Source organism: Cervus canadensis, chromosome 19 (genome assembly GCF_019320065.1).
Source record: "Cervus canadensis isolate Bull #8, Minnesota chromosome 19, ASM1932006v1, whole genome shotgun sequence".
Lineage (NCBI taxonomy): Eukaryota > Metazoa > Chordata > Mammalia > Artiodactyla > Cervidae > Cervus > Cervus canadensis.
The window spans coordinates 61,659,667-61,686,280 of record NC_057404.1 but is presented as its reverse complement, the minus strand read 5'-3'; the positions used below and the strand labels follow the sequence as shown (position 1 = coordinate 61,686,280).

Here is a 26,614-nt window from a genome sequence, read left to right as displayed (position 1 = left end):
ACATTTATTTCCCACTCATGTTAAGTTCAAAAATGGAAGTTCTTAGTTCATGGATGGTCTGAGCAGAATTCAGAGACCCAGGGTTCTCCAGTTTAGGATCTGTTATTTTCAGCATGTTTCCAGTATGGCAGACTAGTCCTCAGCCAATCAAAAGGGAAAGGAATAAGTATCATCAAGTGGAAAGGTTTCCTAGACAAGACCTGGAAGTAGACCAGGTCACTTATAGTCATATTCCACTGGCTGGAACTCAGTTACATGGCCACATCTCACTTCAAAGGAAGTGGGACAAGAGTCCAAGGTATGCCCCGGATGACGGGCAACAGCCACGCTCCTCTGTACAGGCTGATCTCTGAGGACTGTACTTTCCTCTCCTCAGTCTCTAGTGCTCTCCCAGCTGCCTCCATCACCTCTTCCACTGCTGGAGGAAAGCAGTCTGTTTACTTCACAGTTATGTGTCAGCCCTGAGTGTGAATTTTAAAAGCAGAAGACTGAAGAATGATTACTCATCCCATAAGAAGACAAATCGAAAATTTTGTTGTTTTCTTGGTTGTTATTTTGTAGGTTGGGTTGGTTGGTTGGTTGGTAAAACAGGTTCAAAAAATACTTTGAGAAAGTGAAAGCATTAGTCATCCAGTCATGTCTGACTCTTTGTGACCCCATGGACTGTCGCCTGCCTGGTTCCTCTATCCATGGAATTTTCCAGGCCAGCATACTAGAGTGAGTAGCCATTTCCTTCTTCAGGGGTTCTTTTCAACCCAGGGATCGAACCAGGTCTCCTGCATTGCAGGCAGATTCTTTGCTGTCTGAGGCATCAGGGAAGCTGACGTTTGCCTACAGAGGTTTTGTTTTTGTTTTTTGATGGAAATAAAAGTGCTTTTAAAAGAAAAAAAAAAAATACTTTGAGCAAGGTCCTTAATCCACAAAAAAAGGCAAGTTCTAAAAACCAGTCAGATTTTTGGAAAATGGGAGAGAAATTACAAATTAAATAATAGTATAAATAGCATCTGTTTAATTCTGACTTTTTCTTAATGTCTTTAGCTATCCACAATGTAAGGTTTTGGTATTAAGTACTGGTACTGGTATTAAGTAAAAGATGTATCTCATCAAGTCAGCAACAGAGACCATGTGTGTGTTAATTCCTATACTTACTTTGCACTTTTAAAATAGAAATCGTAAGTACAACATGTTCCAAAACTGAAATCTTGACTCTTTCAGAAACTTGCTCCACCCACATTCTGTCCCTTCTCTGTTGATGCAACTCTATCCTAAGAGTTGCACGAGACCAAAATTTAAAGTCATTTTTAACATCTTTCTCTCATACCTCTTATCCAAACTTCTCTCTTCTCTTATCCAAGAAATCCTGTTGACTCAATGTTCAAAACACCCAGAATATGAACACTTCTCCTCATCTTCACTTATGGATTGAATCCCCATCCTCTTTCATCTTGATTACTGAAATAGACTCTTAACTAATTTCAGTGCTTTTATTTTTGCCTACCCATCCCCACCTATACCTCCATACCATACTATACACACAGAGAGACTACTCTCAACCCATGGGGTGGGGGAAGAAGCAAAAGTTGAAACAGTGAAATTTGTCCAGGATCTACCGCAGTAATCCAGGTAAGAGGCAGTGAATGTTACTACCACTTTCTCCATCAGTCCGCTTCAGCCATAATGACTTCATTGCTATTTTTGAATCAGCTATTCTCTCCCGTTTCTCTCTAATGTCACTTTTCAACAAGGCCTTTCCTGAGTGTCCTATAAATATTTTAATGCGCTGCCCATCCTCCTACCCAGAATTTTTGAAACCTCTTGAAGTGAGTTTTCACTTTCTCTTTTCTTAATTGAGGTGTAATTGACATATGAAATTATATTAGTTTCAGGTACACAACATAGTGATTTGTTATTTGTATATACTGCAAAATGATCACTCTAAGAAGTCTAGTTAACATCCATTACTACACATGCTACCAAAAAAATGTTTTTCTTGTGATGAGCATTTTTAAGATCTACTGTCATAGCAACTGTCAAATATGCGGTACGTGATTTTTTATTATAGTCACCATGCTGTACATTATTACATCCATGTGATTTATTTGTAACTGAAAATCTTTATTTGTGCCTTTTGACCCTTTTACACATTTTTCTGAGCTCCACCCCCTCCCCCCCACCTCTGGTAAACACAAATCTGTTCTCTGGATCTATGAGCTTGTTTTCTTTTTAAGATTCCACATGTAAAATCACATGGTGTTCCTCTTTCTCTGTTAGACTTATTTCACTTAGCATAATGCCCTCAAGGTCCATCCATGTTGTGGCAGTGGCAAATGGAAAGATTTCATTTTTTATGACTGAAGAATATTTCATTGTATTTATTTATAATACCATATTTTCTGTATTCATTTATCTGTCAGTGTTAAGTTGTTTCCATGAATTGGCTATTATAAATAATGCTGCAGTGAGCATGAGGGTGCACGTATTTTTTTGAATTAGTGGTTTTTTGTTTTTTCTTTAGGCAAATACCTAGAAGTGGAATTGCTAGATCATGTGGTAGTTCTGTTTTTAAGTTTGGAAGGACTACCCCCCCCCCATACTGTTTTGGAAAGTGGTTGCACTAAGTTACATTCCCGCCAGTAGTCCACGAGTGTTCCTTTTTCTCTGCGTCCTCACCAACACGTGCTGTTTCTATGTCTGGCAGTTTCTTCAGAGGTGTTTACCTTTGACATAGACATCTTTGTCCCAAGCATTCTTGCCACATAACTACTTAGTCACAGGGCAGTTTTGCCATAAAAGATAAGTAACAACAAATAAAAGGACATTAAAAAGAATGTAAACAGGAAACATCAGAAAGGAATAGGCTTTATTGCAAAATACAAACTATTCGAAGCAATACTTCTCAAAAAATTTATTTCTTGGCTTGTACCAAAACACTTGTCTTCCAGGTCTTTTTTTTGTACTATTTTGCATCTTTTTTTTTTTTTTTTTGGCTTGTTGATCCTTCTCCTTGTTCAAAATCATACATTTCCTTCTTTCACTAAAATTTCTTCCTTCATTTAGATAGACTTTCCAAATACTAGGATGCCTATTTATAACTGAGCTTTGTGTTGTGTTGTGAAACCTTCCACACTATTGGTTTTTCTTGGAATATTATTGTCACATGTCCATTGAGAGGCATTCCAAAGTTCTGTGAGAAATGTATATTTGGCCTCTTTCTCCTCCAATGTATTGTATTTCAAAAACAAAAAACAAAAACAACTTTTGGTGTAAAGTCATCATCATCTGTCATGCTTTCTGTACATCACACCAAACTATCAACCACTTATTTTATTTTTACAGAAAAATTGCCATATAGCCAATTAGTTATGCAGCAAAAATGTGGCAAAATGCTTGTGCCAAAGATGCTTATGGCAAAAGTACCTAGAAATGTTATTTCTTGACTTTTTAAATAATCGTCATTCTAATAGGCATGAGGTGATATCTCAGTATGGTTTTGGTTTGCGTTTCCCTGATGACTGATGGTGTGGAACAGCTTTTCTTTACCGATGAGGCATCTGTATGTCTTATTGGAAAAATGTCTATTCAGATGCTCCCCCCGTTTTAAATCAGACTCTTTGGCTTTTTAGCTATTGAGTCATGTGTTTTTTATATTAGCCCCTTTCAGATGTACGATCTGCAGGTATTTTCCGTCATTCGGTAGGTCGCCTTTTCGTCCTGTTGACGGTTTCCTCTCCTGTGCAGAAGCCCTTTAGTTTAATGTGGTCCCACTTAATTCTTTGCTTTTGTTGCCTTTGCTTTCGGTGTCAAATCCAAGAAATTATTTTCAAGCCTGGTGTCAAGGAGCTTACCTGATTTTTCTTTTTTATGTAATATATAGTACTTTAACATTTTATAAGTTGCATGATTTTTTATATTTCTTGTTTGCCTTTCTTCTAGAATGTATACTCCACAGAGCAGAGATTTCTTTTCTCTTTTTCTCATTTCTACCTTTCCAGTGCCTAGAAGAATACCTGGCGCATAATAAACACTCTATGAATATGAATACCTCCCTCTTAGAGATTTGCAAAGTCAGTTAGTACATTATATTCTCTGAGATAGTCTTCTAAAAAGAAAACTATTTAACTGTAACCCAGCATTTCTCACATTTACTTAATGCAACTCCTTTTTCATGGAGCAACTGTTAGCATACAATGGAATTATTATTCTGAAGCTTATAATGGAGAAATATTGCTCTAGGTCAATGGTTTAATAATATCCAAATGGGATTTAACCCAGAAATAAAACGTGGGCTCAGCATATGAAAATCAGTGGGTCTCCTGCAGTACACGCAGATACAGTACCGTCTGAGCCACCGGGGAGCCCCCCAGTCACAGTACTGTGCTGTGCTCAGTCGCTCATGCACTTAGCCCGCCAGGCTCCCGTCCATGGGATCCTCCAGGCGAGAGTACTGGAGTGGTTGCTGTGCCCTCCCGCAGGGGACCTTCCCAGCCCAGGGATCAAACCCAGGTCTCCCACATTGCAGGTGGACTGTTTACCGTCTGAGCCGCCAGGGAAGCCCAATCATAGTAGTCCAATACGTTAGCTAAATAAAAGATAAAAGTGACATGATCATCTCAATAGAGTCAGAGACACCATTGGAGAAAATTTAAAATTCTTTTATGATAAAAAACGCTCAACAAATAAGGAATAGAAGTAAAAACTATCAGCCTGAAATATAAGACACTAAAATTTAAGATCAAAACTAAAATTAGAGTAACCAGGAGACTTTCACCTCAGATTCTAACTTTGTTTGCCAACCTATCATTTTCAGTGAGATTAAGATGCGTTAACTGCATGGGGGAGGGAATATAACATATACACTAATACACATAAATTCTACTGGGATGTCCTGGGAGGCACTGTAATTTTAAAATCCCTGAAAAGTTTTAGCCTCGAAATAGATTCGCCAAATCAAACAATCATGAGTTTTAATGTCGTCAGTGACTAATGTGCACCATCTCCAACCTCCCTCTTCTGACTCAGAGAATGAAATGTTGCCACAATCGAGCCTGACAGTAAAAGTGCTGAAGCCCTAAGTGGCTCTCTGACAAGTTTAGACTTGACAGTTGTTTTGTCTTTCTCTTGTCTTAGTAGGTTAGTCCACAAGAACACGGCACGTTTTCTGGCTGCTGAGGGAAATGCACGCTAAGCTATCTGCCTGCAGGCAGTTTTCCAGGATGGGTGCCCTGCAGATCGGGCTGTAGGGTGTACTTGTGACAGATGTTTGACAACGCGGGGGAAGGATGTCCGGAGGAGATTGTGGGTGGCTGCTAGGCCAAACTTCTCGAATTCTCATTCAACTCCTTTTATAGAGTTAAGAGCTAACCACAAGCAGTTGCATGCTTTGATAAAAGTGGATCACAGAAATGGAAATAAATGTCATATCTGGCATGCATTTTAGGCTCAGTTCTTTGAATAGTTGAATGTAAACCGTTGTCTTTTATGGGGTAGTATTGTCTAGCAGGTGTTTTAAAAGGTTTATGTTTTATCTAATATTGTTAATATAAATTAAGCCATTTTCAGTTTAGTTCAGTTGCTCAGTCATGTCCTACTCTTTGCAACCCCATGGACTGCTGCACACCAGGCTTTCCTGTCCATCACCAACTCCTGGAGCTTACTCAAACTCATGTCCATCGAGTCAGGGATGCCATCCAACCATCTCATCCTCTGTCGTCCCCTTCTCCTCCCGCCTTCAATCTTTCCCAGCATCAGGGTCTTTTCCAATGATTCAGTTCTTCACATCAGGTGGCCTAAGTATTGGAGCTTCAGCTGATTTCCAGTCAATATTCAGGATTGACTGGTTTGATCTCCTTACAGTCTAAGGGGCTGTCAAGAGTCTTCTCCAACACCACAGTTCAAAAGCATCAGTTCTTTGGTGCTCAGCCTTCTTTATGGTCCAACTCTCTCATCCATACATAACTACTGGGAAAACCATAGCTTTAACTTGACGGACTAAAATGACTTTGACTGAAATGACTTGGAATAAGCCATTTGGGGATAAAACAAATTGTATCTGAATATCAGTATTTAAGTGTAATAATTTGCCTCATTCTTAGAGCCTAAATTTTCCTGCTTATGAACATAGCATTAGTGGAAGTCATCTATTTCTTGTGTTACCAGGAAAGCTATTGTACGGATAGTGTAAAATAACCCTCTGAATTTAGCCTTGAATGAATGATATGGGCCTGAACTAAAAGAATATAGGACCTTATAGGGTGCCTTCTTGGGAGCCAAATTTAAAAGACTAATTTGTCTTCCTACCCTTGTTTATCTTTTGCTTTGATTTTATTATTACTTAGTTCTTTAGCTTCTTATGTTCTATATGTATTTTGTAAGAGCCTGGACAAACCCTTTTAGAATAAAGTGAGGGTATAAATAATAAAATTTTAATTAAATAGTATAGTCATTTAGTTGGACTTTCTTGAGCACATGCTGGGTGATTATGGGGATGATGAAACAGTAGAAAATCTTAGTGTTTTATTTAGGAACACCAACTTGCTAACCACTTAAAATGCATAAACCATGTACACATAAATAATGCTCTCCTTAACATTTGGGAGAAATTTTAAAATGAAAAAATAAACTGAAAGTGAGAATTAAATATTTATTAATATACTTTTCTACTACTTGTTATGTGCCAGACACTATTCTGGTTGTTTTATGTGTATGATGTATGTTCTTCTGTTACCATCCACATTTTGCAAATGAGGAAACTGAAGATCAGCATGGCTAAGTACTTTGCTTAATGTCACACTGGTTAAAAGTGGTCACCAGATTTGAAACAAGACCGTCTGACTACGGGGTCTCTTACACCATTAGGCAGTATTACCTTTTCAGATGCACAGGCAGTTGTATGAATAGCTCTGTGATTCTGAATCCTGAAGGCTCAGTAGCATCGTCCTGGGAAGGGGTGAGGGAAATGAAAACACATTCTGATATCTGGGCCCCACTTGGAAATCATCACATATATTTTCTAAAATCCCTCCAGGGATTAATAAACAAAAGGACAACATTCTGTTCTTGTACCCTATGTTAAGAACTGCTGAAATAGATGATAGAAGATTACAGAGATGGAAGCTTGGTTTATTGAGTTCATTTATTCTCTATTTAAAAGCAAGACTATTTGGAGGACAGAGAGAAAGAGTCAAGTGAGAAAGAGGTGAAGTTCAGTTAGTTCAGTTCAGTTGCTCAGTCGTGTCCGACTCTGCGACCGCATGAATCGCAGCACGCCAGGCCTCCCTGTCCATTACCAACTCCTAGAGTTTACCGAAATTCCTGTCCATCGAGTTGGTGTTGCCATCCAACCATCTCATCCTCTGTCGTCCCCTTCTTCTCCTGCCCCCAATCCCTCCCAGTATCAGGGTCTTTTCCAATGAGTCAACTCTTCACATGAGGTGGCCAAAGTATTGGAGTTTCAGCTTCAGCCATCAGTCCTTCCAATGAACTCCCGGGATTGATCTCCTTTAGGATGGACTGGTTGGATCTCCTTGCAGTCCAAGGGACTCTCCAGAGTCTTCTCCAGCACCACAGTTCAAAAGCATCAATTCTTCAGCGCTCAGATTTCTTCACAGTCCACTCTCACATCCATACATGACCACTGGAAAAACCATAGCCTTAAAGAGACGGACCTCTGTTGGCAAAGTAATGTCTCTGCTTTTTAACATGCTATCTAGGTGGGTCATAACTTTCCTTCCAAGGAGTAAGCGTCTTTTAATTTCATGGCTGCAGTCACCATCTGTGAGGTGAGAGAACCTAAATGTTCCCAAGTCATAAAGCTCACGTGTGCATTTCCCTTGAGAGCTGTTGGTTCCTCATGGAGACAGGACGCAGTGCCTTTGAATGTCAACCCTCCCGACTCTTTCAATTATTTTACTTCCCGGAGTTTTCCAGATGCACAGAGGATTTAACAAATTACAAAGACTACGTGTATGAATTATTCACTGAGCTTTTTTGTTCATAGCCACACTGTTAAATGCAATTGTGTTGGGTGCCAAATTCCTGGAAAGCAAACAAACAAAATAACAATGGTTTAGATGCTTCAAATCCTTCTGTGACATGATAGGAGTATAAAGAAGTAAATTAATATCATGTGTCTGCATAGGCTGCCCATGTTTCTTCCTACATTAAACTGATTTGTTAATGAGGTGACTTAATAAGATGATAGTTATAATTTCACTGTAAGGTTCTTAACTTGAGGGAATAAACTTCTACCTGTACCCAGAAACGCAGTCTTTCACCTAATTTTATCTTCACTGCCATGTGGCAAATAGTGCTTAGCCTTTATGTGGCTTTTTTTCCTTTCTTTCTCTTCTGGCTTTACAGTTTTATGGAGCAGCTTTACAGTTTGGAGCCATAAAGGATCTCCTAGAGGATTTGCAGGCCTAACTCCATATCAGTTTGAATAAGCACAGGGAGAGCATTCCGTGTCATCCTCCAAGGACGTCTCTTTGCAAGGTATAACATTAAACTGATGCTAGGGGGAATATCTATAATACAGTAAGAAAAGTGATAGCCAAAATAATAATAATCACAATAATAATCTGTCATTAATAATCATGCGGGCATGTAGCTTGTCACTTTCCCTGATGTAAGAAGTTTGAAGAAGCGAGCTAAACAAATTAATACTCTTAAGTAAAACTACAGAGCAAGTAGCATTTCAGATAAATATTTTCTGACATGGTTAAAAACATCTGTTGTTCTACAAGCATTCTCTAGCCAGGGAACATTATCTGAGGAGGGTCATTGCACAGTATTCATGAGGGCCCATCTTTCTCTCTTGAACTGCACTCTGCAGTGTCTGAGCTTGCTAGGCAGACCTGGTCTGCTCCATGAGACTGGTAGGCACATGCAGCTGGAGTCGGCTTTGCAGAGCCAACTCCACCTGCCAAAGGGCTCCTAGATGTCCCTGAGTCAAAGTTACAGAACACTGCATTTCAACCTTGAGTCTCAGCTGCATTTCCTATTTCAGCTTTACCAACCATTAATACGCTGACTTGTTCCCAGCGTTTGTGGCTACTTTCTGCCACTTGGAACTCAGAGAAAGGAGTGGGAGATTCACTGGCTCCTAACATTTTTTTTTGACTCCTAACTTTAAATGGCCACCTTAGGCAAGTTGCTTCACCTTCCTATAATTTTTAAGAATAAAATAAGAATGCTCAATACTAAGGTATTTAGTATGAGGAATGCTCCAGGTATTTCAGCTTTCCTAGGTAACACATTTTTTTAAAGCCAGCTATAGCTGATTATCATAAAAAAAATATAGTCATGGAGAAGGAAATGGCAACCCACTCCAGTACTCTTGCCTAGAAAATTCCATGGATGGAGGAAAAAAAAAATATGGTCAGATGTGCGTGGATGTGGGAGTAAAGGGAACCCTGTGTGCTATTGATAAGATTGTAAATTGGTGCAGGGGCTATGGAAAATAATATGCAATACCCTCAAAAAAGTAAAAGTAGAATTACCATGTGATCAATTCCACTTCTGGGAATATATTCAAAAAATAAAAACACTGACTCAAAATGAAATCTGCACCCCACCATGTTCATAGCACAACTATTTACAATAGCTAAGACATGGAAACATCCTCAGTGTCCATTGTTGGATGAATGGATAAAGATGTGGTGTAAATATGCAATGGAATATTATTCAGCGATAAAAAGAACAAGAAAACCCTACTGTTTTGTGACACCTTGGATAGATCTTGAAGGCGTTTTGCTAAGTGACATAAGTCAGATAAGAAAGACAAATACTGTATGATCTCACTTATAATCTTAAGAAACCAACCAAACAAAACCCACATGCATAGAAGAAGAGATCAGACCTGTGGTTACCAGAGGAAAGGGTGAGGGAGTGGGGATGGGAGGAGGAAAGTTAAAGGTTACAACCCTCCAGTTGTAAGATAAATAATCACTGGGGATGTAATGTACAATATGATGACCATGGCTAACACTGAAGAATGATACGTGGGCATATTGTATTATTGTGCTTTTCTTAATTGCACTTAAGAGATGTTAGATTTTTCAGAGCTGAAAGTTTGTGGCAACCCTGAGTTGTCAGAGGATGGTTAGCATTTTTTAGTAATAAAAGATTTTAACTTAGGTGTGTACATTTTTTTAGACATAATGCTATTGCACACTTAAGAGACTGCAGTATAGTGTAAATATGTTTTACAAGCACTGGGAAACCAAAAAAAAAAAAATCCTGTGACTCACCTTATTGTGATAATCGCTTTATTGTGGTGGTCTGGAACCAAACCTGAAATATCTCCAAGTTATGCCAATATAGGAAAGTTATTATGAGAGTGAATCCTAAGAGTTTTCACATCACAGGGAGGAATTTTCCTCTTTTTTCTTTCTTTTCTTGTTTTATCTATGTAAGAAGATAGACATTAGCAGAACCGATTTCACAATGAATGTAAATCAAGCCATTACTTAAACTTATAAAGTGATGCATGGCAGTTATTTCTCAATAAAACTGGAGCTGAGGACAGAAGTAACCAAATGTGCATTTCTCTAAAAACACTACACTTATGCTCAGGTCTACAGATTTGTGAGGCTTTGAAGTAAGAATTAAGAATACAAAGTAAATTCTCGTCTACATTATTTCTGTCTATTCCTTTAAGAGAGTGGATCAAATATTAAACTATCTTCTTTCCCATTAAAGGAATTTTACAGTTATTATTATTTTCTTATCCCATTTTGGGTACAGATTGCATCTGGAAAATTCAAAAGGTTAAAAAATATATACATATGAAATGATCTATGGATCCAACATGCATTCATGAAATAAATATTCCAGGACTTATCATCTCCAAAACCAAATTGCTATGAATCAAAAACTCAAATATGATTGCAAACTATTGCAGCAACATAGTTTTGCCTAAAAAGGAAAAGAATAGAAAAGAGAAGAGTTTCATTCTTTGAACACCTAGATGTGCTAAATACCATGTTAGAGACATTTATATGTCTGTGTAATTGAAACGCCTGTGACTGTTTTGTGATGTAGTTATTTTTATCCTTATTTTTATAGAGAAGTCATTTGAAGTTCATAGAGATTGAACACATGCTCGGCACACACTGTTAGTAAGACCTAGAGTTTGAATCCCTATCCGATGACCCCAGAACCCACGTCTTTTCCAAATTACTCTTACCATGTGCTGGCATAAGCTACCCTGGGCGGTGGCAGTGGAGAGTGTGCCAAGCTGTGATGACAGGGGGGTTTCACTTTTGACAGGATAAACTCCATTTGTACTCCCAGCATCTGCGCTTTTTTTTTTTTTTTCCTCATAGAGCATCTATTCAGTAATAAGCCTCACATCCTCAGGAAGCAATTGTCCCATCATTCTTAGAAGACTGTTATGTCCTTAAATGTTAGATGGAATGAGGTCACACATCAGGCCCATGGTGACTGGTCTTTGTTTAATGTTTGGTAATGCATTTGTCCTAAGGTCAAATGGGATTATTACCAGAACTCTACTGAAACATAAAAGGCAAATGGAAAAGAGACAAAAAAACAGGATTGGTTTCAGATCTCCAAAGAAAACCACAAAATGGATTTGATGTTGAAAAGCAAAACCTGGGGACAAAAAGCAGTAATAGAAATGTATTTTACAAACGGCATAAAAATTTGCTTGAAAGACAGATTTCAGTTTTGCACGGCAAAGGAATAAAATGAAGAAAATGCTTGTTTCTTTGCTGTAGAGTGAAAAAAAACCCAGTAACAGATGACCTTAAAAATAGAAACTTTAAATAATTTTGCTCCTTCATGTGTTTTATTTTAAATAGCATACATATAGGAAAGTATATACATTTGCCTACATATATACAAGTATACATCTCAGTGAATTTTCATAAAAAGAACACACCTTGGTAATCACCACCTGGATCAAGAAATAGTACATTTCCAGGACTCTGGAAATCCTCCTCAAGCCCCTGCCAGGGGCCTCCAGTGCAAAAGTACCTCTCCTGTCTTCTAACACTATAGATCAGTTCTGCCTGCTTTTGACTTTCATATAGACAGAATCATACAACATGTATTTGACTTCTTTTGTTGGACTCTTATGAGATTTTACCCTTCTTGTTACACGTAGCAGTTCATGTTCATTGCTATCTAGCATGTCATTAAATGAATGAAATGAAGTTTACTTGTCCATTCTGTGTTTGTAGATATTTGAATTGTTCCCAGTTGTGGCTATTATGAATGCTTAAGCATGTGCATATTCATGTACCTGACTTTTGTAATTCACATACCTGTTGCATATGTACCTACAAGTGGAACTGCTGAATCATTGGCTGTGCATTTGTTCAGTTTTAATGTGCGTCATGAAAAGATCTTCTGAAGCTGCTGTATCAATTTACACTCCTACTAATGTACAAGAGTTCCAGTTACTCTAAACCATCGATTGAGATTGGTATTGTCAATCTTCTTAATTTTAGACATTCTGGAAGGTGTAGGGTGATATCTTAGTGTGGCTTTAATTTGCATTTCCCTTTTGACAAATGAGGTTGAGAACATTTTCATATGTTACTGGCAATTTGGCTATGCTTTTTTGTCAAGTGTCCATCCATGTAAGTCTTTTACAACATATTCTAATATTTTTTCTATCTTTTTTCTTACTGATCTGTTGGATTTGGGGTGGGTGGAATTCTCTTTTGGTTTGTGTATCGCAAATATCCTCTGCTTTGTGGCTTACTTTTCTTAATACTCTATTTTATCAACAGAAGTTTTAATTAGTGCTGCAGTCCATGGTGTGCTGCAGTCCATGGGGTTGCAAAGAGTCGGGCACAACTAAATGACTGAACTGAATTTATACATCAATATTTTCCTTTTTGATTAGTGTATTTTATATTCTGCTTAAGAAATCTTTTCCCACTCCAAGTTCATGAAGTTATTCGCCTGGGTTATCTCTATAAACTTCATTGTTTTAGTTTTCACATTTAAATCCCAGCATCACTTTGAATTGATTTCTGTGTGTGGTAGGAGTTTCCTTTCTGAAAAAAAAAAAAAAAATACCTGTTTTAGTCAGTCACCCAGGACAAGAGATAGAACAGTAGGAAATCACAGTAAAGTGAGAAAAAGTATCTAATTCCAAAACAATCTTAAAATATTGTGTATGTTTGGATTACTTGTGCTTGAAGATGGGATACTTATTTATAAATATTTTGGTAGCTATTACTATAGAGTCAGCAGCTTTGTCCTGAAAGGATAAGAAAGAGAGATGAAGTAATTTTTTTTTGGACACTAAAAAATACAAAACCCTGGTTACTTATGGTGATGAGAGGGTAGGCAATCCCCTATTCAGAATGAGTTCAGGAGCTATAAGCAAGAGTTTTACAGTCAAAAAGAACTGGGTTTATATTTCAGCCTTGCCACTTACCAGCTGTTTCTGCTGCGGTTATCTAACTCAGCGTGTGTTTCTCTTTCGCACAAAGTCATAACCCATCTTCCTGGGTTAGAAGGAGGGGCAGTTAGATACTATATATGCCTGATTCATAGTTGTGTCTCCAGCACTCACCACAGCAGATGCCACACAGTAGGAGATTTCCATCTGCTTACACTATCGCTATCAGTTATCTACATTCTAATTAGAATAAATATAAGGGTTCCATTGAGGGTAAAAAAGTAAGAAGTCATGAAGTAACTTGGAAAACATGAGGGCTGTGTGCTGATACTCAAGAACAAAGTTGATTCTTAATAAAAGGAATATTATTATTTTGAAATATCATTGAAAGACCAGAAATAGAGTAACTAGCATGCCTTTGCAAACCCAAGTAGTGCTAGAAAGACCAATTTAATGTCCTTTCCTTTTATATAGCAATGTTTATAAAGGAAAAACTCTTTACTCTTCAGTAAGGGTTTTTCATTTCATCCTACCCAACATCCCTGGGAATATACTAAATTCTTGCCCCTGTAAGTGTGGGCCTTGGCCCTAGATCAGCAGCATAAATATCATCTGGGAATTTGCTGGAAATGCAGACTATCTTTCAGACCTACAGAGTCAGAACCTGCATTTTAGCAAAATCTCCAGGGGATTTTAAGCACTTTAATTTTGAGATGCACTGAACCAGTCAGTAGATTAAAGTATCTACTGATCTGATAACGCACACTTTAAAAAAAAATAAATAAAAAGCTAGGAGTGGAAGCAAGGATAGAAAGGATAGAGAACTGAAGAAATGGCAGCCGTCCTATACAAGGTCAGTTTCTTTGTTAGCAAGGCCATTTGACTGCAAGTCCCAGGAACTGGGTACCGAATGCTCTCAACCAGGACTGTTTATCTTTCCGTTTATCATCATTTTTTGGCTCTTTTCTCCAGTCTCAAAAAAAAATCGTAACGATTGGATCTTACTTTTGATTTCTATCTTAGCTTAAAGAGGATTTCAGCAAACTGAATAAAAATAAAATGGAGGAAAGGAAGGAGGCAAAGTCTCTAAAGAGATTGGAGCCCTGGTCTTTCATATTGATTCTGCCAGAAACTATTCTCCTTTTCAGTCTGTGACTCAGAGTCCTAAACTCTTTGTCTATACTTTCTGTGTCTGCCCTATGAAGAGGAAAAACAGCATGAATGTATTGGGCTACAGAATTTATAAAAAGTATTTTTTGATAGTTGGTTTGAAGAAGTAAACTCTGGTGGATTGAATAAATTAAATGAGAGGCCCAGCTCACTGTAGTGGTCTATGAACATAAAAGTTTGTGAATTGCTAGATGGTTAAATCCATTCTGCTAGTGGGGGTACCCATATTTTGTGGGTACCCATATGGGGGTACCCATAGTTTGTGGTTAACTATCTTTCTTAAACTATCACACAATTGCACTCATCTCACATGCTAGTAAAGTAATGCTCAAAATTCTCCAAGCCAGGCTTCAGCAATATGTGAACCGTGAACTTCCAGATGTTCAAGCTGGTTTTACAAAAGGCAGAGGAACCAGAGATCAGATTGCCCACATCTGCTGGATCATTGAAAAAGCAGGAGAGTTCCAGAAAAACATCTATTTCTGCTTTATTGATTATGCCAAAGCCTTCGACTATGTGGATCACAATAAACTGTGGAAAATTCTGAAAGAGATGGGCATACCAGACCACCTGACCTGCCTCTTGAGAAACCTGTAGCAGGTCAGGAAGCAACAGTTAGAAGTGGACATGGAACAACACACTGGTTCCAAACAGGAAATGGAGTACGTCAAGGCTGTATCTTGTGACCCTGCTTATTTAACTTATATGCAGAGTACATCATGAAAAACGCTGGGCTGGAAGAAGCACAAGCTGGGATCAAGATTGCTGGGAGAAATATCAATAACCTCAGATATGCAGATGACACCATCCTTATGGCAGAAAATGAGGAAGCACTAAAGAGCCTCTTGATGAAAGTGCAAAAGGAGAGTGAAAAAGTTGGCTTAAAGCTCAACATTCAGAAAACTAAGATCATGGCATCTGGTCCCATCACTTCATGGGAAATAGATGGGGAGACAGTGGAAACAGTGTCAGACTTTATTTTTCTGGGCTCCAAAATCACTGCAGATGGTGATTGCAGCCATGAAATTAAAAGACGCTTACTCCTTGGAAGGAAAGTTATAACCAACCTAGACAGCCTATTAAAAAGCAGAGACATTACTTTGTCAACATAGGTCCGTCTGGTCAAGGCTATGGTTTTTCCAGTGGTCACGTATGGATGTGAGAGTTGGACTGTGAAGAAAGCTGAGCGCCGAAGGATTGATGCTTTTGAACTATGGTGTTGGAGAAGACTCTTGAGAGTCCCTAGGACTGCAAGGAGATCCAACCAGTCCATCCTAAAGGAGATCAGTCCTGGGTGTTCATTGGAAGGACTGATGCTGAAGCTGAAACTCCAATACTTTGGCCACCTGATGCTAAGAGCTGACTCATTGGAAAAGACCCTGATACTGGGAGGGATTGGGGGCAGGAGGAGAAGGGGACGACAGAGGATGAGATGGCTGGATGGCATCACTGACTCGATGGGCATGAGTTTGAGTAAATTCCAGGAGTTGGTGATGGACAAGGAGGCCTGGTGTGCTGCGATTCACAGGGTCGCAAAGAGTCGGACACGACTGAGCGACTGAACTGACTGATCTTTTTTAAAGAATGTTGGTAGAATAATGATAATAGTAACAATCACTAATATGTATGGTTTGATTGATATATGTCAGGTGTGTAAATATTATGGATATAATCCCATATTTAGTTTTCTCAACAATATGGAAGAGTTAGGGAGATTTTATGTAAGTATTCATTTACTGAGCCCCAGTAGGTAAGAGAAAAGTAAAAATTCACAATAACAAAAAATATTCACGAATAAGATGGCCACTTAAAGGATGAATTCCCACTCAAACAAGCATCACTTCTATTTAATGCCAGTATCCTAGTACAGAAGCCGAAGTTTTTGTCTCTCGTTGTCTTGTTAATTGTATCAAACATCCAGCACCACAGTGAAAGCCAGCAGCAGACATGCGTCCCTGGGCTGGGGACTGCAGTGCGACGGTCAGGACCTTCTGTGCAGCCTGCTCTCCCTGTCCTGCCTGCTAGAGTCCAGCTGCTGCATCTCCTCTGAGCCGCTGAAGCTCTCCTTCTGTCCCAGCTGATCTCACTACTGATGAAGCACACCCCCCACCCCCAGGGTAAGGGAACCTTTCCTCTTTCACAGCTCTTTCCCAGGGGTGCAGGTCCCATCCTAACAACAAAGTATAACTGTAGATTTTGGAAAAGGTGAAGTTGATTAAAAATATGTTTTTCTCTCATCCTACCTGATTACATGGGGATCTTTTTTGCATTTTTGGTCAGATGAGATCTTCTGCCAGCATTCTGCATGTATTCTATGAGAACTGTTCCACATGTAGATGTATTTTTGATCTATTTGTGGAAGGAAGTTCCATGTCCTTCTATTCCACCATCTTGATCCAGCTCTTATCCATTTTATATATAGGAGAACCGAGGCTTTACCTGGCTCTATAAACTAAGATCACAGCTGAGCATCCATTCTGTAAGATCCAGTCTTAGTCCAGCAGAGTATTGCCACTAAAGTTTGGATTCTAAAGACAAGAATTTGACCAATGAAGCCAACAAAATAAGACAAAGGAACTTTAAATCCCTGACCTCTAAAGTTGTTGAAAGTTACTGTATGCGTGCCTGCATGCCAAGTCACTTCAGTCATGTCCAACTCTTTGAGACTCTATGGACCATAGCCTGCTACGATCCTCTGTCCATGGGTTTCTCCAGGCAAGAATACTGGAGTGGGCTGCCATGCTTTACTCCAAGGAATCTTCCTGACCCAGGGATCGAACCCACGTCTTCTGCATTGCAGACGATTCTTTACCCACTGAGCTACCTGGGAAGCCTGTGAAAATTATTACTTGGTGATAAAGGACATAGAATAGTACCCAGGAAGGTCACTGAATTTATTACTTGGAGGTCAAGCTCCATCTGCTTCCTTAGAGAAACTGAATGCAACTGGTAGTGAAAGAAATTTTTTCTAGAAATGTGGTATTTGTTGGAGTATTTAGTTCAAAGCAAATTTGAAAGATGACAGAAGATCTATAACCATAAAAGCATGTCATGCAAGCCCAGTGTCACATTCTGCTCAAGTTTATGGACAGGGAATATGTGACTGATTGCACATCCAGTTGGAAGCAACTGATGCAGTACCTAAGGGAAGTCTAGATGCACCCTCTCATTTACAGACACACCTGAAGGTCCCAGACTATGCAGGTATATGTGCTAATTACAGCAGTGACAAATCCCTCATGATATAAATTGCATGATAACTTGGATGTCCGCTGGACAGCACATCTTTTAATTCCAATAGCTAAAATACATAGCCATGTCTATTCTTCCTTTTCATATATTTGAGGAAAATCAATCTGCCTCAAATTTTCAGTTAGGTAAGCATGATATCCTTGGGGGAGGAGGGAGAGAGAACAATTCTTTATGGCTCATTATCAGATCTCCCACTGGCTCAAATTAAGTGCAACTTTGTTACAGATGTAAACAACAAAAGCAAGAAAATGTACTGGTGAGAAAGATATATTTGAACTGGGGAAGTTGGATGCTTGCCAGTATCGATCCTAACTGGAGAATCAACTAAGAATATTAACCCTCTTAGGAAAAGTCAGCATAACAAAGAAATCGCAAGACACACAATGAAGTGTTTTATAATCGGATTGCCTTAGTAGATAAAAGTGAGGCCTGACCATCCATCACAGGTGAAACATATTTAAGCTAATGTAACTCCCAAGTGTTTAACATGTTGTATGAATTATTCTTCTACACACATAATTTGCTTTACTTTTTAAAAAAAACTCACTGTATATTAAGACGTAGAAATATGAATGCTTGTTCCTTTAGACTTCTAGGACAAAATAAAATAACTGTGTATAATTGGTAAGATGAATAATACGGTGATTAATGTTTAGTGGTGCACATTTGCAGGAGTGAAGTGACACCCAGCGGGATGCTCCGATATGGACTCACGTGACGGTTAAGTTACAACATTTAAGCTAGGATGTCTACGGTAAGGTTGTGTAGAATGGGTGGACTAGGCTCTATACAGCTATATAAATGTGTGATGGCTTGGAGGAAAGGTCAGAGAGGTCTTAGAGGATATAAAACGTTCTAATATAATAGTAGTGAAAATCATAGGCACAGCACTGGATCCAGGGTGAATAAGCTGTGAATGAATGAATGAAGCATTTAGTCAATGACTTAGCTAAAATCCTACAGATAAAACTTAGAAATGCTTAAAGTGTGTGAACACAAGATCACTGGATGAATGTTTATGTAAGCATGGGAAAAACGGAGCAATGACCCCAACAGAATGTATTTGGACATGTCAGCAAAAGCCTCTCAATAGCCCTAACACTGCAGAAAATGGCCTGCAGCGTTTGGCCCTAACTTATCAGCATGGAAAATCCATCTGGGCATATCATTGTCACCATTTATTTGTGTAAAGTAAAATAATCCTCTCCTCTACTGGAGACTAGAGGCCTGGTCACAATCACAGTCACCTCATTTGAAAGATTCAACCAAGGGAATGTGTGTGTAAAGGTACAAACAGCCACTATAGCAAATGTCACTTTACCCTACCACATGTTCAAATAAATCATCCGATTTCTAAACCCCACTATCTATATTGAATGCCATATTAGGCAACAGAAAGGAATTTATAGTATGTTTATGAAAGTTTTCAAATAATACCAGGACAGGTGGGCTAATTACAGACAAAAACAAGGTATAAGCTGCTGCTGCTGCTAAGTCGCTTCAGTCGTGTCCGGCTCTGTGCGACCCCATAGACGGCAGCCCACCAGGCTCCACCTTCCCTGGGATTCTCCAGGCAAGAACACTGGAGTGGGTTGCCATTTCCTTCTCCAGTGCATGAAAGTGAAAAGTGAAAGTGAAGTCGCTCAGTCGAGTCCTTCTCTTAGCGACCCCATGCACTGTAGCCTATCAGGCTCCTCCGGCCATGGGATTTTCCAGGCAAGAGTGCTGGAGTGGGTTGCCATTGCCTTCTCCGAGGTAAGAGCTAGTTACCAGGAAAGACTGGTTAAGAACTAATGAACTAAACGCAGGCCATTTTCTGCAGTGTTAGGACTTTCAAGAGACTTTTGCCGATATCTCCAAACAAAAAGAAAAAAAATCTAGAGTCATAAAGGACAACAATCCTTAGCCCTACACTGTCATATGATGCTTATAGATATAGGATAAATAGGAAGATGGGAACTAGGAAGTATTTTTTCCCTCAAAAATAATATGTCAAATCTTAATTAAGAACTTTGTATTTGAGCACCATATATTGCCCCCAAAAGTGGGAAAGAGAGTCTTGGAAAAATCTTAGGAATAATAAAAAATTTAAAATATGCTAAATCCTATGAAACATTAAAGATGTTTAGATAAGAGAAAAGAATATCTGTTTTCTGAGAGTCTTACATTTATTTCAGAGTAGTATAAAACAAAATATTTGTATACTGATTTTAGATAGAATGGAACTCTTTATAACCCTTTTACAGGAGGATGATATCAAACCCTTATAACAACAATGAGCTACTGGTTCATACCTACTAAGAAGGTTGTAATAAAAAAAAGATGGGCAATAACAAATAGTAATGAGGATGTAGGGGAATTGGAACCCTCATATATAGATCATGGGAATATAAATTGTACAGTCACTTTGGAAAATAATTTGTCAGTTCCTTAAAAAGTTAAATGGGGACTTCCCTGGTGGTCCAATGGCTAAGACTCTGCGCTCCCAATACAGGGGGCCTGGGTTCAATCCTCAGTCAGGGAACTAGATCCCACATGCTGCAACTAAGAGTTTATATGCCACAACTAAGACCTGGTGCAGCCAAATAAATATTATTTTTAAAAAAGTTAAACAGAGCCATCAAGTGTATGTGTGTTCAGTTGCTCAGTCATGTCCTACTCTTTGCAACCCCATGGACTGTAGCCTGCCAGGCTTCTTTGTCCACGGAATTCTCCAGGCAAGAGTACTGGAGTGGGTTGCCATTTCCTTCTCCAGGAGATCTTCCCCACCCAGGGTTGAACCCACGTTCCTGGCACCTTGTTCATTGACAGGCAGATTCTCTACCTCTGAGCCCCCTGGGAAGCCTGGAGTTATCACGTGACCCAACAATTCCATTCCTTATGGATACCTAAGAGAATTGAAAACATATGTCCACAGAGAAACTTGTATATTAATATTCACAGAAGCATTATTCACAATAGTCAAAAGCAGAAAAATCCAAATGTCAGTTGGCTGAAGAATGGGTGAACAAATATGGTATATCCAAACAGTGGAATGTTATTCACTCATAAAAAGGAATGGTGCATGCTATGACCTGGATGAACCTTGAAAACTTGCCAAGTTAAAGAAGCCAGACATAAAAGACCACATATTGTATAATTCCACTTATTAAGTGGTCGAAACAGACAACTGTATGGAGGTAAAGAATAGATTAGTTGATCTAGAGAGGGGATGGGGTTCGGGAGTGACAGGGAATGGGGTCAGAGTTTCTTTTGGGGATAATGAAAGTGTTCCAGAATTAGAAATATTCTGGAATCATATAGTGGTGATGGCTGTACAACCTGGTGAATATAGTAAAAGCCACTGAATCGTGTACTTTAAAAGCGTGAGTTTTATGATAAGTGAATTATATTTCAATTTAAAGAGCATGTAGGTGAGTAAGTAATATTAGGAAAATAGCTATATTTTAGAAAAAAATTTTTTCTTCCAAATTGAACCAAACGATACCTCTGCTCCCAGTGCAGGGGGCGCAGGTTCCATCCCTAGTCAGACAGCTGAGATCCCACATGGCTCTTGGCCAAAAAGCCGAAACATAAAACAGAAACAATATTGTAACACATTCAGTAAAGACATTAGAAGAGAGGGTAGTGCACATCAGCTGTTCCCTCTTCTTTAGAAAAGATGAAATAAAAATACTGGACTGAAATAAAAAGGTTAATTCTACAAAGTCTCTGCCCACATAGACTTCCTGTACAGTGGAATAGACAAACATACAAACAAATAATTACACTACATGAAATACATGGGGGAAAAAATGAGAGATCTTGCTTAAGGAGCTTTAAAATTAGTATACATTGATCTGAGTCTTGATGCAGGAGTGCAGCTTCCCCAGACACACAGGGTGTGGAAACACATGCAGAAACAAGCTTCATGAGTCTGCAGGTCATTCTGTTGGGCTAGAAATTACAGAGATTTTGCAGAAGAGCTGATGAGGCTCAAAATGTTTTGTTTTTATGAGGAATGAAGCCATGAGCTCTATTCCATAGGAGATGGAGAGCCATGAAAGATGATACTGAAGGAAGTGAATGATTCGTATTTCATTTCAAGCAGATGATGCTGGCAGCAATGAGAGGATTGAAGGCTACGTGACTAGAGCCTGAGAGATCCTTAGAGAGTAAGTGGTTAAGGCAAGTAAAAGATGAAGCACTATTAGCAGGAACAGGGATGAGGTGACCAGGTACGGAGAGACTTAGAAAGACACTGTGAGCTGAGAGAAGAGGATGGATGGAGAGTGACTCATCTTTGACTTAGGCAGAAAGACATTTCCTTGTGTTGTTTACATTTAAATTGTAATGTTTAATTTGAAGTGTTTGTTCCAGGATTAGAAATCTAGTTAGTAGAATTTTGAGTTTTCAGAGAGGAGGAGAATGTATGGGCTGGAGATATTTATTTGAGGGGCCATTAGAACTTTCCTGAACTAATGGAAATGGATAAGATTGAGCAAGAAGAACTGATTAAAAAAGAAAAGAGGGCAAAGGCCAGAAGCCATTTGAAGCCTAGATTATGGATAAGACAGCATGGAGCCTGGCACTTACTGCTTAAAAAGTATTTGTCAAAAGATCGGACAAGTGAACATCATGTTTGCTCCCAAGGATAGCAGGTAGAATGAGGGGTTGAATATGGACTCAAGAAAGAAGGATGCCACAGAATCGTCTTTTCTAACTGTTAATAAATCACAATGAGAAATAAAAATCGGTCCTCCAGGTTAGCTGAGCATGTAATTTTGGAAGGTTCAAGTGCAGAGATGAGAGTGCTGATGAAATGAGTGTGAATAGAAAAGAGGGCTGAAGACAGTTCTAATCTGGCAAAGGAGGCAGATCCAGCAACTAAGAGAGACAGGCCGCCAGTGAGATGGGGGTAAATGGAGATGGGGGTGGTTTCTTGGAAACAAAGTGAAGAAAATGGAGAAGGGGTAGTCACTGCTCCACATGCTGCTGAAAGGCTAGATGAGGACTGAGGATTTCATATTGGATGTGGCAAGGTGGCTCAGATGGAGAAGAAGCTGCTCACCATGTGGGAGACCCAGCTTTGATCCCTGGGTCAGGAAGCTCCCCTGGAGAAGGGAATACAACCCTCTCCAGTATTCTTGCCTGGAGAATTCCATGGACAGAGGAGCTTGGCCAGCTACGGTCCTTGGGGTTGCAAAGAGTTGGACACGACTGACACTCTCGCTATTCATGGCAAGGTAGAGGTCATTCGTGACCTTAACAAATGCTCTTACATGAAGCTGAAATAGGAAAAAATCAAGAGTGCTGTGGAGGAGTCAAACGTGTGGGTTCAAGTAAAAGATTCAGGCAGAGAATAGGAAGTGAAGAAAACAGAAACAGGTATGGAGTTCTAGCATAAAATGGAGTAGAGAAATAGGCAGAGCTAGCGGGGGATGAGGAGTCAAGGGAGGGGTTCTTTTTAATGAGATGAGAGATGTTCTGCACACTTTTAGTTGATGGAAGTAATTTAGTGCAGAAGGAAAGGATGGTGCAGAAGAGGGCAGAGATCAGTCCAGCCTCAGAGAAGTTAAGGAGGAAGAGAACCCAGTACACAAGCTGGGGGAACAAGGGGTTGGTAGGAGCCGTGCTACTGCATGAAAAGCAGAGGATGTGGGTCCAGATGTAGGAAACTCAATACATTTGGTATAATTTAATTTTGCAGATAAGAAAAAAATAGTAGTACATAACTTCCCAAGAACCAGGAAGCCAAGATAGTTAATTAAATTTCTGTCTAAAAATTATGACATGTTAAATGTTAGCCTAAATGGGACATAGTATATTAGTTAAAAATAATACTATTATGTTTGTTAAGTAATTTGTTTCTTAGTAAGAATAAAGTGGTATAAAAGTGTGAATATAGAAGGTAGCTGATTTTTACATATCAAATAGTATAACAGCAATTACATTGGAATCCATGTAAAGGAAATTTTAACACAACTGGAAGATTTCTAGGGTCACTTAACTAGCCTCACATTAAACAGGAAGCCATTGATAGCAATATTTCCTTTAGGAATACATATCCAAATCAAACTCAGAGGGGTACATTTCTTTCAAAAATAAACAGAAAATAAATGCCCTGATAGCTGTTTTTTCAGTAAATGTGTATCTTCACAAAACATTTTTAAATAATTAGAATTTATTACTGTATTTTCACAAAACACTTGTAAATAATTATAACTTATTTTACATAGGAGGCGTTCAAAAATGAATACACATATGAATAAAATTTGAAGAAACACTGAGGAACTTTCTAGATCCTATCCTTTCTAGATCCTATGAATTATTAGTAATAGGATTATTATTAGTAATAGAATTGTTAGTCAAATTATTCTTCAAAACATGAGATAACTTCCCTTATAAAACATTGCCTATTTGGGTCCTAAAGAAAAAAAAATTATTATAAGCTGTTTAAAGTCAATCAGCTTTTGTAGGACAGATAATATAAGGGATAAAATTATCCGAATAGAGTCATATTTTTATTAGTGGAAAACGGCTTGAGCATGCTATTCATGTTTTCACTAACTTGTTTTGCAACTAGAGTTTCTTTACAGTTAGTGACTAGTTTTTCTTCATTGTAAATAAAGCAGCTGGAATACTTCTGCACCTTATCAGGTGATAATATGACTTAACATGGATTTTTATGTCCAAAAGGGAAAATAATTTTTATTTATTTTTTTTTGAAAATAATTTTTAAATATAACATTTGACATATGGTTACATTCAATAAGTATTTGTTAATTTGGTTTAAAGATTGTACCTATTTAATATGAAGTAATAAATGATTAAAATAGTAAACCATCAGTCCAAGAAAAGGTTGGAAAATAGTTACTAAAAGATCAACTGGGTACAATACTGTGATTATATATGAACAAGTTCTGACCAACAGAACAGATATCTGCTACTTAATTAAAAAAATAGAATTATTGCTTTTCACAAAATACCTAAATACAAAGTAAATGTAAAATATATTGTGAGATTCCAAAGGTCAATTCTCTAGCTTACATAAAGCTGGATCATTTTTTTTTTTTTTTTAGTGGAGTGCAGTTTATTACACCGGTGGGCCCAAGGCAGAGTCTCCTCTTAGCCGAGGACCCTGACCAGCGTTTGTGAAAATCTTTTATACCCCATGTGTACGATGTGTACGTGTCCAAACCCACTACCCCAATTCCCTTGAGACTTACATAAACAAAGGAAGGGTAAATACAACTACAATAATCCCATCATTCACGTGTTATGTGTTCAAACAGTCAATAATCAGTAAGCCCGCAGTTACATTCCAAATAGTTAATAACCGATAAGCCTGTGCTTACATTCTGATAGTGTCTGGAGGCAGTGGTGATTAGTGTCTGTTTTCTCTTAGGTGATGAGTAACCTGGATATGATCTTCAAGGTTCCCCTGTCCAGAGGGGGTCTTATCCTTCCATTGCCGTTCCCACAGGCACTAAACAGAGAGTTCAGAGTCCACTGGAGAGGTGGCCGAGCACGATCAGCACAGACAGGCCTGAGATGGAGTCCAGGCCCTATGAATTCCTTCTTCATTCCCCCGTCTTGATGCTCTTAGTTTCCGTAACGAGCATCATTCATTGAGATATATTGTACCTTAACCCTCCTGCCACCCACATGAGAGAATGCTATCAACCTCTGCGTCACAAAATTCACAAGGCAGTGTAGGAAGCAGGGCCCACAAAGCAGTATGATTAAGATTACTGTAACAATCGTTACAATGGTTTTCCACCAGTCTCCCTTTACCCAGGAGAGGACTGAAGTCCAAAAGGGAATATTTTCATTAGATATGGCTTTCACTTGATTTTGCATATCCTCCAAGGAGGTAGATACATTTCCAGACAGGTCAGGGATGTACACGCAACATTCGACTTTAATTACGGCGCAAGTCCCTCCTTGGGCTGCTGTGAGTATGTCTAATGCCATCCTATTTTGAATTACTGCCTTCCTCATCTGAATTTGTTCCTCGTTCAAAGCTTGAATGGCTTTTGTACTGTCTAAGAGGGCCTGTTTAGTGAAATTAGTTAAGGCCTCTACCTTAACCATGATATCCGTTGTCCCTACAGAGGGTATAAACAAGGCAGCAAGATAGTCATACCATTGGAACACAGATCGTGTCCATCTTGCATGCAGATAAGGCAGGTTTACTGGAGGCTGGTGTAGGCTAGGCTTAATTCTGCCATGGGCGAAAGCAAATCCTAATGTGCAACGCCGCACCCAGCCAACTGGTAACCATGGCCATAAGTTAAGCCCACAGAGCCACTGGGTCCCATTGGGGGCTACCCAGCGCATTCCAGGATTATATTTCCAGTCGGAACCAGGCCACTGAACAGACTGATTGGGGTGATAGGTAACTTCCAAGATTTGTTTCATTTTTACCCCTTTACACCAAATAAATGTACCATAAGTGCTAGTTGGGAAGAAAAGCAAGCAGATTTAATCTTTTTTTACATGCAAAGTAAATGCTTTTTTTAAAAAAAGTTAATAATTTGATTATAGGCCATAAATAATCACTTAACAGAGAAAATCATTTAAATTTTAAGTAATTTTGGATCCTATTTCATACTTGAGAGCATATTTATTCAAGTCATGAGCATACTTTTAAATTTGAGTGTAAATGAACTGATATTTCATAAGTGCAAATTAGGCTTCTCTGCTAGATTGTTAAACAAAAGGGACACATTATTCTAGCTTAGCTGCTTGAGATAGTCTCACTTTGAAATCCCATATTGATAGTGATCATTTCAATTCAGAATGCCTGCTAAAAATTATATTGTATATATTGCT

General features: G+C 38.7%; 1 protein-coding gene and 1 long non-coding RNA gene across 2 annotated transcripts in view; one reads left to right on the top strand and one right to left on the bottom strand.

Moving 5' to 3' along the window:
- The window catches only part of LOC122422380 (rho GTPase-activating protein 20-like), a 480,282-nt gene that overhangs the window by 287,263 nt on the left and 166,405 nt on the right, over positions 1-26,614 (top strand). The window lies entirely within an intron of this gene.
- The window catches only part of LOC122422384, a 39,409-nt gene continuing 24,724 nt past the window's right edge, over positions 11,930-26,614 (bottom strand). Inside the window, exon 3 of the long non-coding RNA XR_006263802.1 lies at positions 11,930-13,025. This is a non-coding gene — a long non-coding RNA (uncharacterized LOC122422384). The remainder of the gene's footprint in view (positions 13,026-26,614) is intronic.